The sequence below is a fragment of the Petaurus breviceps genome, unplaced genomic scaffold (assembly GCF_028583685.1).
Source record: "Petaurus breviceps papuanus isolate PSGF00001 unplaced genomic scaffold, PetGlider_PUasm1.0 470, whole genome shotgun sequence".
Classification (NCBI taxonomy): Eukaryota; Metazoa; Chordata; class Mammalia; order Diprotodontia; family Petauridae; genus Petaurus; species Petaurus breviceps.
Window position 1 is genome coordinate 304188 of NW_027186350.1, and position 16965 is coordinate 321152.

Genomic DNA, 16965 nt, shown 5'->3' on the forward strand with positions numbered 1-16965 from the left:
AAAAAGCAGAAGATGTGAGGCCAGTTTTTCCTTTTTCACCAAAAAGCAAATAAAAAGAAAATGACTGGATTCTCAGCCGGTAGAATCTAGATTGGTCTTAAGGGTTGAAGTTATTAAGATTGTACCCCCACTTATAGGATATAGAATATTAGAGCTAGAAAGGACCTTTAAAACATTCATTTTTATAGCTAGGGAAACTGAGGCCCGTAGTCATCCCAATAGTAAGTGGCAGAACTGGCATTCAACATCATTTCAGCTTCAAACTTCAAATTTAATGCTATTTTCACTTCCATAATTGTGAGAACCTGGAAAAGAGAGAGCCCACCTTTGTACTCTCCTTTCTTTCCTCTTCCTTCCTCATCTTCAAGTTATTCTTCTTCTGAAGATCTTTCAGAAAAGAATATAGTTTCTAGCTTGGATAACTAAAGCATACTTTGTCTGGAGGCAGGGGACCTAGGAATTTCAAGAGAACATCAGAGATGCTGTAGCGGGCTAGATCAGTGATCTATCGAACCCAGTGTACTGTGAATGAGCCCTTGATGAAGAAATAGGGTCTGTTTGCTCAGTGGTCATTCTAGAAACTGAGTGGCCAGATGCCTGGATTCCTCTTAGCTTTATCAAGTCTTACCTAATAAGTTCATGATTTTCTGTGAATCCAGAGCAGTTTGCAGCAATTGTAGAGAGAAGACAATGTCGTTAATTAATACCAGAGTGGGATAGGACAGCCCTGTATGCGTGTGTGCTCACCAAGACATTCCCACGTATCTAATTTACTGTTCCCATCTGGGAGATTTTTGCTAAATTCCTGTGACAAAGGCAAAACATTTATTAAAGATTAGGGAAGCACTGATCAAGGTCCTTTTTGTGTTAGCAAGGGAGTTGAATAAGCTGGTTTGAGTGACTGTCTCTTATGCTACTCCAAATCTAAATTCTCCCTATTTTTTAAAAATAAGTTTTTATTAATGCTTTTTTAGAAAAAAATCACTACAGTTTTCCCCAGCATCCCTTTCCCTCCCAGAGAATCATCCCATATAACAGTGTTTTTAAAGACAAAAATGAGAGGACAAATCAGCATAACTCATCAGTACATGAAAAAAAAAATGAAAATATGTGTAGTGCGCCGCACTTGTAGACCTACCACTTCTGCATAGAACGGGAGGTAGGGAGGTGCCTTTCCTTATGACTGTGCTTGTTCATTGTGATTTTGCAGCTTTCTCTTCTGATTTTTTTTTGGTGGGTATTGTTCCTACCCATTTTTCGAAGTCTACCTCAGCTTCTTCTACTTCCATGAAACCCTCCTTAAAATAGCTTCGCCCCTGGGGATCTCTTCCTCTTTTGGCTTCACTCAACTCCTATAGTTACCATAGATTACTCTGTAGTGCCAGTTATCACTTCATGAAGCCCTTGTGTGCCTTATTTTTTTTTTCCAGCTTGACTATAAGCACATTGAGGACAGAGACTGTGCTTAACTCTGGGAGATTCGAGTCAGAGCTCCTCCATTAAAGGAAGCTTGGAAATTCTGTTCCAATGTCCTTCCCTATGTAAGATCTTTCCCAGTCCCCTCTAGATGCTATCAGCTCCTCTGAAATGACCTTGAATTGATTTTGTATGTTTTTTGCTTTTTGGATGGGGAAAGTAGGGCAATTGGGGTTAAGTGACTTGCCCAAGGTCACACAGCTAGTACATGTTAAGTGTCTGAGGTAGGATTTGAACTCAGGTCCTCCTGACTCCAGGGCCAGTGCTCTATTCACTGTACCACCTAGCCACCCCTTTGTATGTTCTTTTACAGTGTGTAAAATATCCTTGCAGTGTGAACTTGAGGATAAGGATTATTTTATTTTTGCCTTTTTTTACCTCCAGGACCTAGAGCAGTGACTGAACCACATCCTAATACTTATACTAGCAATATATACTTATATACTTGCTAGTACATAAGTATTTAAGGCCCCTTCTCTGGGCCTCAGTTTCCTCATCTTTAAAATTAGAGATTTCAATGTAAATGATCAAGTCTCTTGGCTCTGTGTAAATTCTCAATTCTGTCATGCCTTTTATTCCTCCAAGCACCTTGCTGGTCTAAGAATAGGTGCTCAGAAACAGTGCTTGATTGATGGATCAAGCAGGCTGATCTTGATAACTGTGAGACAGGTGACATGTTCCTCCAACTTTCCTCCCTCCCTCCACCCCCCTCTACCATCCCTGGCTCAAAGTGCTGTCCAAAGGGAGTTAAAAAAATTCTTAGGACCATTGATTCTGGAGGCTTAAGCTGAAAGTAGACTTGAGGGGGCCATGTTTTTGTCATCAGGAATTCTGTTGCTGAAAATCACAACCCCTTCTTACCTTAGTTGCATGAGTAGTGGTTCCCCCTCCCTGCCCCCAAATCATCAAATGGTCACCAACCTTTTTGCATTTCTCAGTATGACAAGATGGATCTTTGGGTGACAGTCTGTTGTTGGGCTTGTATTTTTCTGCTTAGAGTTGGAAGTGAACCTTAGAAATGATCTATTCCAACCCTCTTGCTTTACAGATGAGGAAAATGAGACCTACAGAGGTTAAATGACTTAACCTGGACCATATACTTAGTAGTGACTCCTCACCCAGCTCCCTTTCCACCCAATATGGCAGAAAGGTCACTGGATTTGGAATCAGTAAATCTGAACTGTAGTTCTGGCTTGCACACACTCTGGTCCAGTCACTAAGCCTAGCTGTGGCTTGGTCCCTGAAACCTCCCTGAACCTTCCTTTTTTCGTCTCCAAAATGGTGATGATAGCACTAAGAAAACCAACTTTACGGGTTTCTGATTAAAGTGTGAGAAATACTAATTTAACTGTTTGTTTTGTAGTGTACTAGTGAATGCTGAGCAAGTTGGTATGTAATATCCTCAGAATCCTAGGGAGAACATGTTGTCTTGCTTCTTTGAAGTGTATAGTTTTCTGTCACTCTGGTTGTATGACCAGTGAGTACTTGCAAATGGAAACAGAGGCTCTTTTCCGTTAGGTTGAAAGCATCCATTTAGTCCCTTTGGGAAAGGTGTTTCAAAGGTGGAAGGCGATTGCTTTCTCTGTCAGCTAGAACAAATCTGCCCTACGGCCTCTGTAGAATTTTAAAAAGGGGGTGAGTGGGTGGAGAGGATTTAACATTACCAGTCTACTGGGCACAACAGTGAAGGATTATACTTTTTTTATTCAAATGCAACTTTGCCCACTAATTTCTTTTAGGGTCCACCTGATTGCACTGAGGTCTTGGCCAGCTGGTATGGTTGAGTCCTATCTGGCCCCTCTTGCTTATTTTCTCCCCTTGAATAGAGTTTCTTTGAGCTCTGCCACCCCCTTCCTGCTTCAGGTCTGCTAATGGTCTTTCTATGATGTAGAAGCTTCTCATTCATTTGTTTCCAAGGTGATTGCTTTCCTAGTCATCTGGAAGGAATGTCAGATAATGTCCTTCTCTATCCTACCATGTCTCTCTCCTTATCTAAATGAGTAGAGCAGATGCCAATCTGATTAATTTTTTGTAGTGTAGCCCAGCTCATTACTACACATCCTAACTCAGGAGATTCAACTAATTGTCTCAAATGGTGAACTGTGCTAAAGCAATCTTTTGTCTCCCAAGGGTGCTATAGAAAAGTGGTTTCCAACCCTTTCTATTATGAGGATTCCTTTTTATAATAGGAAAATTTTATATACCTCAGTGTGTGATAGTAGTTGTATTATTAGTATCCACTTACTGAGAAAATATGCAGTTACAAAAAGCAATTACAAATTCAGGGATGTTTTAGATGGGTTTGTATTTTATTATTAATAACACCATCCACATATATTTGAAAACTAGGGCTACACATATGTGTAAAACATTGTCTACAGATATTACTTATTAATTATATCGATGCATTAATGAGGTAGGTGACTAATTAATTCTACAGACTACCTGAGAGTTTAAGGTCAATATTTCCCTTCTGGGGTTGTTGAAAGTGTCCAGAGAAGAGTCGTGACTCACATCTTGTCATGTAGTCATTTCCTGGGTCCCCAATCTCTCCCCTTCCAGTTAGATTATCATCCCCATGTAAGCTACCCTGAACATAGGAACCATGCTTTTTCCTCTGTGTTTTCCTATGGTATCTAGTCTGGTGGATAGCTCAGTACATGCTATTTACTGGTAGATCCCAGAGCCCGGAGAGTGAGCCAGGCAGTGGCCTTTATAAATGAAATTCGATGGACAACAAACTGATGAAAAATGCAACAGGTCTGTTGTTATTTAGATAACAAACACATTTTAAAAATCATCAGTGACAGCAGAACCTTCACATTTGTACTCAACCTATAATATTTGAGTAATTCAGTGTTCTGAAATGACATGAAGAATACAGGAAGAGTTAGACCAAGAACATAGAAGAAAGAGGTGGTATGATTCTAAAAGCACAGAGGAATTCCTATTTCAACATACTTGAAAGAAAGGAAAACACTAAGCTATTGGAAATTCATTTATTTTATTGCTGTCCAAAAATGGAGATAGAGAGGACATTAATCATTGTAGTTCCATGTGCCTCCTTGGTCATCTCTGTAAAATCTTTGAGAATAATCTATGCAGAGTATTTGTTATTAAAAATAGGAGAAAGAATTCTGGAAGACAATTTGGAATTATCTGAAGTGACAAAAATGTATATATCCTTTGATCTAGAGATTCCAGAGCTGGTCATGTGCCTCAAGGAGATCAGTTAAAAAAAAAAAGAAAGTTTCCACATATGCCAAAATATTTATAGCAATGCTTTTTATTGTATCAAAGAACTAGAAACAAAGCTGATGCCAATTGATTTGGGAATGTCTAAACATGTTGTGGTATGTGGATAAAATGGATCATAAGAATTGATAAATATGAGGCATAACTAAAAATGTAAGATTCATATGAGCTGATACTAAGTGGAAACCAGGAGTAGGAAAATAATACACCTGACCACAGCAAGGTAATTATGAAGAACAACAAGAAGACAAAACTGAATTATTTGAAATTTTAATGATCATGCTTGACCCCAAAACTGAGATGAGATTCATAAGCCCCAGGTCTCTGTTCTCCAAACTTTATGTAGAAACTTCCTTTGAGCATAAGAATTTGCAGCCTGTTAAGGCTAAAGACTGAAGATTCTGTTTTTTAAGCTGAGATTTTGAGTATAAAGAATATTAAAGTAAAACAGGCCACCTTGTTCGGCAGATAAGACATTCATATATGAAATGATTAGGCAACAGTATGATAAAAGCAGAGTTTGGCAAAAGTCAGGGTTAGTGGTCTAAACAATATTTGCCTTAGGAGTCTGAAGTAGGAGATCACTGGGATCTGTGGTGGTCTAGGAAAGAGATGGGACTTAAGCTGGGCTTTGAAGAATGGTTAGGATTTGGACATGTGGTAAGACGGAGAGAGGATTCAGATATTTTGCTGGGCTGCAGAACAGTCATATGATTACTACTCTTGCAGGTATATTTTGTCTTCACCATCAATCACTCTTTAAGTATCCACCTGAATCGGCTGGTATATGAAACAAATTACATAGATGAGTCTGATCGTTACCCTTTGGGAATTTACAATGTAATAGAAACAAAACTAATACAGACTTAGAATGTGGCATACAGACCCCTTTTCTCTACTCCAGAATTTTACTTGGATGTTCAACCTGTAATTATACTGGACCAATGCTTCCCTTATTGTGGGAAGGAACCTCTAATTCCCCACAATGAATCCAGGTATACTTTCTAGCCAATCCAGAGCAAATGTTTCTTTACAATTATGTCCATTCTGACCCCGCTGTTCCATATCATGTGATCATAGATCACAATGGATCATAGGTATAGAAATCCTCATTTTCTGGATGAGGGAACTGAAGCCCAGAGATGTTAAGGGATCTTCCCAATGTCTCACAGGTAGTAACTGGCAGAAACAGGATCAGAGATTTCATGAGGTCTCACATGATTTGGGGCTGACTTTAGGCACTGCATGGTTTGGCTTATGCCTTCTGGCTCTTTGGCAGCTTAAGAGTTGAATACATGACCTTATCTGGAACAAATTGGGGCTTTTATTTCTAAAGTCTAAGCATTCTGGAAGTTTTCCACTCATCATGAAGAAGCCAGGGTCAGAATGTTTTCCCACCCCGATCCAAAGCCCTCATTGCTGAAAGTGGGCATGCACTTGGCTCTCCCTCCAGCTGTCCCTGAGTTCAAACAGCCAGCTGTTGCTCTGTTGCTGAAGGGGTATTATTGCCGCCATCTGTAGTTCATTCCACTGGTATAAATTTTGCAAACAACCTTTTTAATCATGTTTATGATCACTATAGAGAAGCATTATGTCACAGCACAGTAGATAGAGACTAGCTTCTGAATAAAGAAGACCTAGTCAAGTCAGTCAGTCAACAGGCATTTATTTGGTTCAAGTTTACTCCTGACACATCCAGGCTCTGAGATCCTGGGCTCTCAGATACCTTTCTAAGATTCCAAGTTGTAGAGTAGTTAAGAGTCTACACTGGGCCCTGGAAGAGTACTGGGTACTGGGAGCAACGGGTGGAAGTCTCACAAAGAGTGAGAGTGAGGTTTGATGTCATGTACCACTTTGTAGCAGAGTTGTCCAAAGGTGGATTGGGCTGCCTTGGGAGGTGGTGGTGTTTCCCCTCACCGGAGGTTTTCACAGAGACTGGGTGACTATATTCCTTTTGAGTACAGGTTGGACTAGAAGGCTTCCAAGGTCTCTTCCAACTCTCAGATTTTATTGTTATGTAAAATTCTATGATTCTGAATTCCCTACCCCAGTGGAATCTTATTTCTGAACCACTCTCTCCCTCCCTCCCTCCCTAAAAAACAAAACAAAAAACAACCTTTTTTTTTGGCTTGCTGCAGATTGAAGTTTCAAGTCTAATGAAAAATCCTGGATATCAAATTAGTAGGTTCAGTTTGAAACATTTGTGTATCTTTTTTATGAGTTTCTCCCACATTCCTTTAGTTCTTCCTTTTTTCCTTTCTCCTTCCCTATTTTCTTCTCCATCTTCCTTCTTTTTATTCTTTTTCTCCTCTTTTCTTTCCTCTTATGTCTTGCTTCTCTTTTTTCTCTCTTCCACTCCCTATGCTTCATACCCATCTCTCTTCTTTTCCCCACATATCTACCTCAGCATTTTCCTTTTTGTCTCCTTCATGCCTATCCCTCTTTACTAGAGGCTTCTTATAGTGATAAACCCTTAGCATTGTTGCTTACATCTTGTATTGTTATTCAGTTTATCATGAATTTCTCTTTACACCTGGATTATAAGATCTTGGAGGACAGCAGGCATTTTTGTATTTCCTTTAGTGTCTAGCACAAGGTACACACATAAGGTGAATACAGAGCAGAGGTTTGTCTGTTTATCTGTCTATCATTTATTGTAATTGAACATGGATTTTTTTTAGGCTGCTTGGAATACAGAGCTGTGTTCTGGGTATTGTACTAGATTTAATAGACAGGCAAATAACAGAGTTGGAAAAGTTGATTTGTTTCATTGTGTGCCTAGAGGCAACAAGAAACATTATTTCATGGGACGCTTGGTCATCTGATGTTGCAGTGCTGACAATGAACGTAATCAAACAGACTGATATGAAGATAATTGCAGTTTATGTGTCAACATCTATTACAGTGAATGAAGACATAAAGAAGAAAAGATCTTCTATGAAGAAGAAGAAAAGAAACCAAGTCAATAGATATACTGACACTTGATTGTTTAAATCTGAAGGTGGGCACAGAGCAAGATAGCAAAAATGTTGGAAAATATGAGTTGTAACTAAGAAATAAAATAGACCAAAGGAATATAGACTACTTGGAAGTCTGTATATCATGAATACAGTTTTCCAGAAGAGAATCAGAAGATGCCATGCACATTGCCAAAAATGAAATTTATTTTATGTGGCTAGGAAACACTTGTTTTAGATATGGGAGTAATTCTGAATCTGTATGCAGTCACTTCATCAACTACTTAGAGCAGCACCAAATTAGAAGAAAAGATAAAGATGACAAGATATTGTGGGCAAAATCTTTTTTTTTAAACTTGTGATTTCATAATTCTAGGATCCTCTTGAATTCTCTACCAGTAAAAATTCACACTTGCTTTGTAACTCATAGTCTTAGAGAGCTACTTGAATCCCTGAGAGGTATAATGATTTGTTTAGGTTCATATATCACATTTATTGTTAATCATTTTTCAGTTGTGTCTGACTCTTTGTGACCTCATTTGGGATTTTCTAAGTAAAGGTAACTGTAGCAGTTTGCTATTTCTTTCTCCAGCTCATTTTACAGATGAGGAAACAGAAGCAAACACGGGTTAAGTGACTTGCCCAGGGTCACACAGCTAGTAGGTGTCTGAGACCAGATTTGAACTTGGGAAGATGAGCCTTTTGGACTCGAGACCTGGCACTCTATCCACTGTGCCACCTACTTTCCCTGACATATCACATAGTATGTGTCACACATAGGACTGGAGCCAAGGCTTTCCTGACTCTGAGGCCTACCCTTTATCCTTTATATCATACTATTTTTCTTATACTATCTATTCAACACTATACTGTCTATACCATACAACACTATACTATCTATACTTATACTACTCAAATAGTAAAATAGATAAAGGATAAGATATTGATTCTGATTTAACATCATTACTATTGTGTTACTTTAATTGTAAATTAAATAATTAATGATATAAAGCAAACACTATGATGAAAAGACTCCATGAGCACTAGAAATTGCCTCAGCCAACAAACCCTTGAATTGCTTCAAATCCAAGCAGATTTGGCAGCCATGGGTGGCCCTGGTATATAATATGTGCTCACTTGCGTAATATTACAGAGTAGGTTAATGGAGATGATGATCAATATTGTTTCATAAAACAGCAAAGAGCAATTAGGAGGAAAAACATATCTGAAGAAAGTCTCCACTAAGCTGTATCACCCCGGGGGCTTTTATAGATAAACCTGGAAGAAGGACAATAGAAAAACAAATAGAACATTTTTTCTTCTGTGTATATAACAGACTGTTTTCATCATTAACGATGGTGATACCTCCCACATTTGGATTCTTAACACCTCAGTCCCTGATATCCTATATAAGGAAATAGAAATGGTCTTGAAGAATATGATTAGACCAGAGAAGCTCAGTTGGACCAAGTGAATACAGAAGAAATTTGTGACAAAGACATCACATTTTCAAAGCATCCAGGGATTGTTTTTCAAGACATCTGAATGAAAGAAAATTTATCGAAAGATTAGGAAAAAAAATCCTGCGCTATGGTATTAGAGGCTGGATTTGAACTTTGGTCTTTCAGGTTCGAACTCCACTCTATACCTAGCTCCCTGGAAGGACATCAGTGATTAGATTCATATGCCTACTTTGGCTTCCATATAAAATATAAGTTCAAAATTGAATAGGAAGAAAGTTTCCTTTGGAGAATTTTGCATTATTTTGAATGATGCTAAGCTGTTTTCTTACATATCATTTCTAGCTCCCAGATGCAGGAAGGGAAGCCAGCACTTGACGCTTCCCTATTTGCTAATAGAATGTTGGTTACTTGGTTAGTTTCTTTTTTTTTCTTCTGCTGACTAGTATCCTTAAACTCAGTGCATTGCTGTGTCTTGACCATAGAGCTAGTTGACAACAGATCATGAAACAACAAAATCTCAGAAGAATCAAAGTGATGAGGGATATAAGCAGCAAAGTTGAAAGATGATGGGCATAAGGAGGTTGCATCATATTACCAGTGATGACTTGTGCTCAAGAAGTAGTCTAAAAATAGCATCCAGGAAATGTATGATTGGAAAAGGTGATGGGCTATTCATGTAATAAGAGCAAGGATAGGATGGCCAGCCAAGGCACTGCACTTAAACCAACGAAATGCTAACAGACTTACAGGAATATCTCAGGGTCATTGGGTAGATTCTTTATAGAGAGTTTATGGGAAGAGCTGGACAAGAATCAAGCATGATAAAATGTGTATGAGCTTTGATTGTGCGCCATTGGAAGGAGTATCCATTGATGAGTTTATTGATCTTGTTGAAATATTGAATGAAGATGGGGAGTCTAACCACTGGGTGCTTATAATCTAAAGTCTTAGATTATACAAGTTAGATAAACATCTAAGTAACTGGTTTATAAACAAAGAATTGCCTATTCTCCTCATTCATGAGTCAGTCTGTATGACTTTTAGACACTTATCTAGTAATCTTCCCAGCCTATCTTTCTATAATTTCACTTGGGAATAATTTTCCTTCCCTTATTTTCTCTCTTGAAATACATTCTCATACGCACCAGCATGTTGGCTTTATTTGGTGCTGTGGATGCAGGTTTACCAGCTGCCAGCCTCCAGCCTGTTTTGTGCTGAATCGTGGTTTATAGCTTTTGTTCCCCCTTTCCCTCCCCTTAAATGTCCTTTGTGAATGTCATAGAGATTTGACTGGTATATCTGTCTTTAATAACTCCCTCCCTCCTTCCACAATCACTCGAAAACAAATCAAATTCCTCTGTGTCCAACGGAAGTCAGGAGTCCTGGATTTTGTCCTTGACCCGGTTTCTGAGTCGTTCTTTGAATTTGGGCAGAGATCCTGCCCAAGCTCTTCCCATTTCTTCATCCACAAAATGAAAATGGTGGCTATTGTCATTTGATTGCACTTGTAGGGGGTTTTGGAGAATATAACAAGAGATAATAGTTCAGTAGTAATACTGGTACCTGTTCATCTTCCAGCCCCTTTTTTTCTTGAAGAGTTCAAGAAGTTGGTGATAATAATTTCTTGTATTTTTATTTTGCCTTTAACTTCCAAAATTTTTCCTATCTTGGGTTGTTCTTGCAGCACTCATATGAGTTATTGAAAAGGTCCTGTCCCGCTCCCACCCCCACCCCCATTTATAGATATAGTAACCTAAGCCATTTTACAAAGATGAGGAACTCAAGACATAGAGAATGTTGTAGGGCAAAAAGGCTTGTACATAAGTCACATAGTGAGGGAGCCTCAGAGTAGGTCCTTTCAGCCAGCTTATGGCATCTCTCCAAGATGGCGTCATAGCCTCCCCCATGTCTGGGCCTCCAGGTCTGACCTTCCTTCCTCGGGCCCAACTTCATTGATGTCAGCAAATATACATTAAGCCCTTAGTGGCCATGTATGCCCACATGTACATAGAGTAAGAGTCCCTTGACCTGATTTAATTTACTCTTGATTTTTATATTTGTAGTTTCTAAAAGTGATCAACCAAGTACAATCAGGACTTAAACCCTGTCTACTCCCAATTCTAGTTCCCTCTACTCTACCCTAGTTCTTTTTTTGCTTTTGGAAGGGGGAGAGCAGGGCAGTTGGGATTAAGTAACTTGCTCAAGGTCACACAGCTAGTAAGTGTTAAGTGTCTGAGGCTGGATTTGAACTCAGGTCCTCCTGATTTTAGGGCCCGTGCTCTATTCATTGTGCCACCTAGCTGCCCCATACCCTAGTACTTTTTCAATTATAATCTGAGGACAACTGGAACCCCCTATAAATCGTGGGCTTTTTTTTTCTTTATGACTGGGTCATCCCATGACTTGCCCAAACTGGATATGCGGGGAAACCCGTGGACCTGATCTCACTCTGATCAGCAGTGGATCATTGATCTGTTCCATTTCCAACCTGGGCTAGTTTTCCCCTCCTTTTAAAGCCTGGTGCCCTCTCCTCTCATTGGACCCTAGGGCATCCTGTAGTAATGCCAGACTTCATAATAACACTGGCTTAGCCCTCTATAGCTCAGAATGCCCAAACTCAGAGCCTCAGCCTTTTCAGAAATTATGGGTATGTGCCGCGACATTGACTAGGTTACGTAGGCTTCTTAAGCTCAGGGATACTGTAGTTGGGCAGCCTATAGGAGGGGAGTGATAAGGAAGAAGACTGGAAAGGAAAATAAGGAGAGAATCTGAAGGTGGGGGAAGAATGGGAGGTCTGGAGATGAAGAACCACCCATTATCCATTCAGATTCCTATAAGGAAGCTTGGCCTGAGGAAATGAGACTAAGACCCCATCCTTTATGGGGATCACATTGCTTGGAAGAGCATTGTGGTACAATAGAGTGCTGAATTTGGAATAGTAGTAATAATAGCTAATATTTATATAATGGACATACTAAGCACTTTACAAAGATTATCTCCTTTGATATTCACAACAGCTATGAAAGGTAGGTGCTGTTATTATTATCCTTGTTTTACAGGTGAGGAAACTGAGGCAAACAGAAGTTAAATACTTGCCCAGAGTCACACAACTCATATGTGTCTGAGGCTGAATTTAAATTTTGGACTTCCTGACTCCAGGCTGGGTACTCTGCCTACACATGACCTATCTTCCTGACACTTAGCACCCATATGACTTTGGGCCACTTTCCCTCTCTGGACTTCAGTTTCCTCCTGTGTACAATCAGGGGGTTAGACTAGATGGTCTCCAAGGACACTTCCCACTCTGAGCCTGTATTCACTGTAATCCTTTAAGGCTCCTTCCCTTCTAGGCATTAAAGCAATGTATTTTCAAAATTGTGAATTGTAGATGGTGGGAAAAGAAATGGAGGATAGCACTTAGAGGAGTTCAGGGAGTTCTCCCCAGAGGATTATTTATTGAATGAGGAGCAATTATCTAAAAAGTGCATAGCCTGGGAAGGAAAAGCTTTCCCTTTCCCATTCTGTTAAGGGGGCTAATTTAATCTTTAATCCTTACTCCTGTTAGTCCTATTTCCAGGCATACTTTGCCAAACCCCAACCTTGGATTTCTACCACCGTTAACCTCCTCCTATTTACAGACTACTAATTGGAACTAGAATAAAGCATGGAACTGGGCTGACTAAATTCAATAGAAATTTATGTTGTCTAATCTCAACTGGGTCCTCGCTATAACTAGGCAATCCTATTACTCTATCCTAATTGATTCCCTATGTCACTCACCACAGCAGCTTTTCCAAAGCTTTTTACTCTGCTCAAGCCTCCCAGGACACTTTCTCACCCTTCAACACACCCCCTCACTCTGGCTGAGATCCTTATCTCATACATCACCAATTACAGCATTTTGAGCTCTTCTGTACTTGCTTTGTCTTCCACATTTTTCTGTTTACCCATCTTATCTCTCTACTGGAAGATAAACTTTTTGAGGTTAGGGACTGTATGTTATTTAGCTTTGTGTCTTCCTCTGCATCTTACACTAAGTTCTGCTTATTAGTAGGTAAGTGTTTGTTAAATGAATTTCCAAGGTTCTAACTTACTATAGTTATGATGTATTTTCTTCTCTTTTCTCATAAGAGACCTCTCAAAAACCCCAGCATCTTATGTGCTTATGATAAGCACAACTATGAATACTCTTTATTTCATTTTCACGTCATGAATATGTTGTATGTATCCACTTAGAATATCAGATTGTAAGGGCCCTTAAAGATAAACTAATCTAACACCATTTTGTAGATGAGGAAACATTCCCTGAATGAGAAATTGATTCACTTAGGATCACACAGCAAATTAATAACAGGGCCAGGACTGGATGTGGTCTTGACACTATACAATATTCCCTTCTGTTTTGATGCTGTAGAAGGCCTTGAGACTTTATTTTTTTAATTTTATTTTTTTTTTCTTTTTGGAGGGCAGTTGGGGTTAAGTAACTTGCCCTAGGTCACACGGCTAGTTTTTTTGTGTTAAGTGTCTGGGGCTGGATCCGAACTCAGGTCCTCCTGACTCCAGGGCTGGCACTCTACTAACTGTGCCACCTAGCCACCCCATGCCTTGAGACTTTAGAAAGGGAAATGAGACCCTAAGAATTAAGCAATGAGGTGGAGCTTTGGGAACCATGAATTCTTAGTTCTGTTACTTACTAGGTGGGAACATGGAGTTTCCCTTTCTGGGCCTCGTTCTTTTTCCTCATTGGGATAGAGGAAACAGCTAGGAGACAGCTGATAACAAGTAATCCCCCAGTCATCTTGTATACATGTTTTTAGAGATGCAGATAGTGAGTTTTCTTTCTCATGGTAGATGACACACAATTGGTGGGACTGGTGGTAGAGGCATTAGGAATGATGGAGATTTGCATTGTATTATGTCTTGACTCATTGGGGGTGCCCAGCAGCAGGCAGGAGATCGTGGAGACTTGGGCTGCCATTAGTATCCATTTTGCTCTCCACTTAGCAGAGTAGATTGCTGCTTCCCGTTTAGTGTTATCACCTGCACTACCAGTTTTCCATCATAGTCAGTAGTCCAGGTGATGGGTTTGGTGTTTGTTGAGCTGAGGAGTGGCCCATGACCTTGGGTGGCATTCTGCCTCTTAGCTATTTGTCCAGCATGGTTGGGGTGATGCAGCCCAGAGCTGCCAAGACCTGGTGGTTCTGTGTATATGTCACCCAGCTCAGGATAGAATGGAATGCCTGTAGCTCTGGGCTGTGTTCTGTCAGAAGATCACTTAAGGGTAAGCTCTGCTCCTCGCCAGTCCTTTCCTAGCCCTTCCTGTGAGGCAGCTGCTTTGATATAGGGACGCTAGCAGGACTGGGGTTGTGGGAGATCTGCCTGGCCCTGGATCAGAGAAGTTATCCATTTCTCCACCCTCTTTAGGGAGGGGCAGTCTAATCCATAAAAAGCATCACTCTCATAGCTTTCCCACGCTGCTTTAATGTCCCTCAGCTGAGTTTTCTGTCCCTAGGTAGTGCTTTACTAGACCTTTACGGGTTTTCCCCTCATCCTTTCAGTGATAGTTCCAGCTAAGATGGTGGAGTGAACACGAGTATAGGATAGGAAGAATGGGCATCACATAAATCTAATTTAATTTATATGTATAATTTAATATAACATAATTTTCTTTAGTACTGGACAAAGTGTTGAATACAGACATTTGCTGTGGAAGCACATGAGACTAAACAGGTAAACAGGAAGGAGCAGGGTTAGGAAAGAAGAGTGTCTAAGAGGGAGAGTAGAATTGGAAAAAGATTACCTATAAGCAAAAAGCTCCAGTTTTAGAGGGTGGAGTATGAAGGGGGAATTAAAATGAAAGAAACTAAATATAAGAATCTCGAACATGGACTGAGTCCAGGGAAGAGAAAGACAACACAGTGGAAGCAGATTAGTTCAGTCATAGAATTCTAGTAATAAGCACATGGCCCGTCTTTGCCACCTTATTCTTCTTGGAAAAGAGGAGGCAAATAGCAAAAAAAAGGAAGACAATGCAAAGAGCTATACAATTAACAGTTAGATAGAAGAGTGAATAGAGTTCTGGACCTTGAGTCAGGAAGACCTGAATTCAAATCCAGCCACAAACATTAGCTGTGTGACCCTGGACAAGTTTCTTAACCTGTGACTACCTCAGTTTCCTTTATTGAATAGCTATCAAATGGAGATAATACTAGCATCTATCTCCCAGATCTTTTGTGAGGTTCAAATGAGATAATATTTGTACAGCAAAAAAAGTACCTAGAACATAGATGCTTAATATGATATATACTTATTCCATTCCATTAGAATTATGACCATGAAAATTAATAAAATGAATTCATTTATAAAATAGAAGGGGGCAGCAGGATGGATTAGAAAGCAGAGTTCAACAATATATTGTTTAAAAGAAACATACTAGAAACAAAGATTCAGAGTTAAGATAAGGGACTGAAAAAAAAATGCTCATGCTTCAGGTAAGCTAAAAAAAACCATGAGTAGCATCCATCATTTCAGACAAGACAGTAGTAAAAAATAATCTTAATTAAGAGACATCAGGGGAATTCCATTCTTTTTAAAGTTAATGAATATATATGAACCAAATGGCATAGCATCTAAATATTTAAACGAAAAATTAGTTGAATTACAGGGAGGGAGAGATGATAAGACTATAGAAAGGGAACCTCATTTTACCCCTTTCAGACACATTCAAATATAAGAAAAATATAAACAAGAAAGAAGTTAAGGACCTAAGAAGAATTTTATAAAAGTTAAATATGATAGAACTCTGGCCATTATTGAATGTAAAGAGAGAGAAACCTATATATTTCTCTATATACACACAGTAGATTTATAAAAATTGACCATGTATTTGTGCATAAAATTCATAGTGGTCTTCTCTTTACTTGATCCTGATCCACTGGCTGTGGTTGTATACAGCAGTGGCATTTTATTCTTTCTCCCAGATGGTCTGCCTTCAGCCATTCCATTGAAGGATACCATCTGATTGAGATTCTTAAGTCATGGGTGATAAGAAGCAGAGAGAAAGGGGCCCTAACAGAACCTGCTAATGAGTATTGTCAGAAACAACTCATTGAGTTGGGGTAGGAGAACAGACAGAAAGAGTCAGTCAGCTCTGCCTTAACATTGGAAACTTCCTTGGGGACTGCCAAACTCCAATGACATTTTTTTTGACTGTTGTCCTCTCCCTTCTCCCATTTGGAATAAATAATGTTCATTTCTGCTAAAGCTGTATAGTTTTAATGAATTGGACCTTCATGTTGAGATTGAGACATCACAATTCTGATTTTAAATCTCCCACAAACTTACCATGTGAATTTTGCACAATCCCTCCCCCTTCTGTAGGAGATCTACCTAGGTCTGGGATTGGAAGTTGCCAGGATAGTGCTCCTTGGTTCCCTAGAACTACGCATCTGTAATATATGGAGAATCTAGTACATCAGGTTGCTTATTTCTGTTGGGAAGTAAAATGAAAACAAATAAACCTGGATTCTGAGGTGCTACCCATGTATCCCAGCAGCCCTAGGCAAGCTTCCCTCCCTTTTCTTCTTGTTGTCATATCCATGGTTCTGGAGCTCAGAGCTCTTTTGATTGGACTTGCCTATCCTAGGCAGGCAAAGCAAGTGGTGTAGTTGGCTGGAATGAGGCACGTTCTTTCCATCTGCCTGCCAGCCGGTGGGGGGAGTCCTGGGAGATGCCAAGCTGGTTTCCGGCTCTCTGGCTGCTGCCAAAAAGAGATGCCCAGGGGGTGTAGGAAGGACAAATGTATGTCCTGGAAG

At 39.7% G+C, this 16965-nt stretch overlaps 1 protein-coding gene across 1 annotated transcript in view; it reads left to right on the top strand.

The window, feature by feature from the left end:
* TSPAN9 (tetraspanin 9) overlaps positions 1-16965 on the top strand; it is a 113094-nt gene that overhangs the window by 44557 nt on the left and 51572 nt on the right. The gene's annotated exons all lie outside the window — the stretch shown is intronic.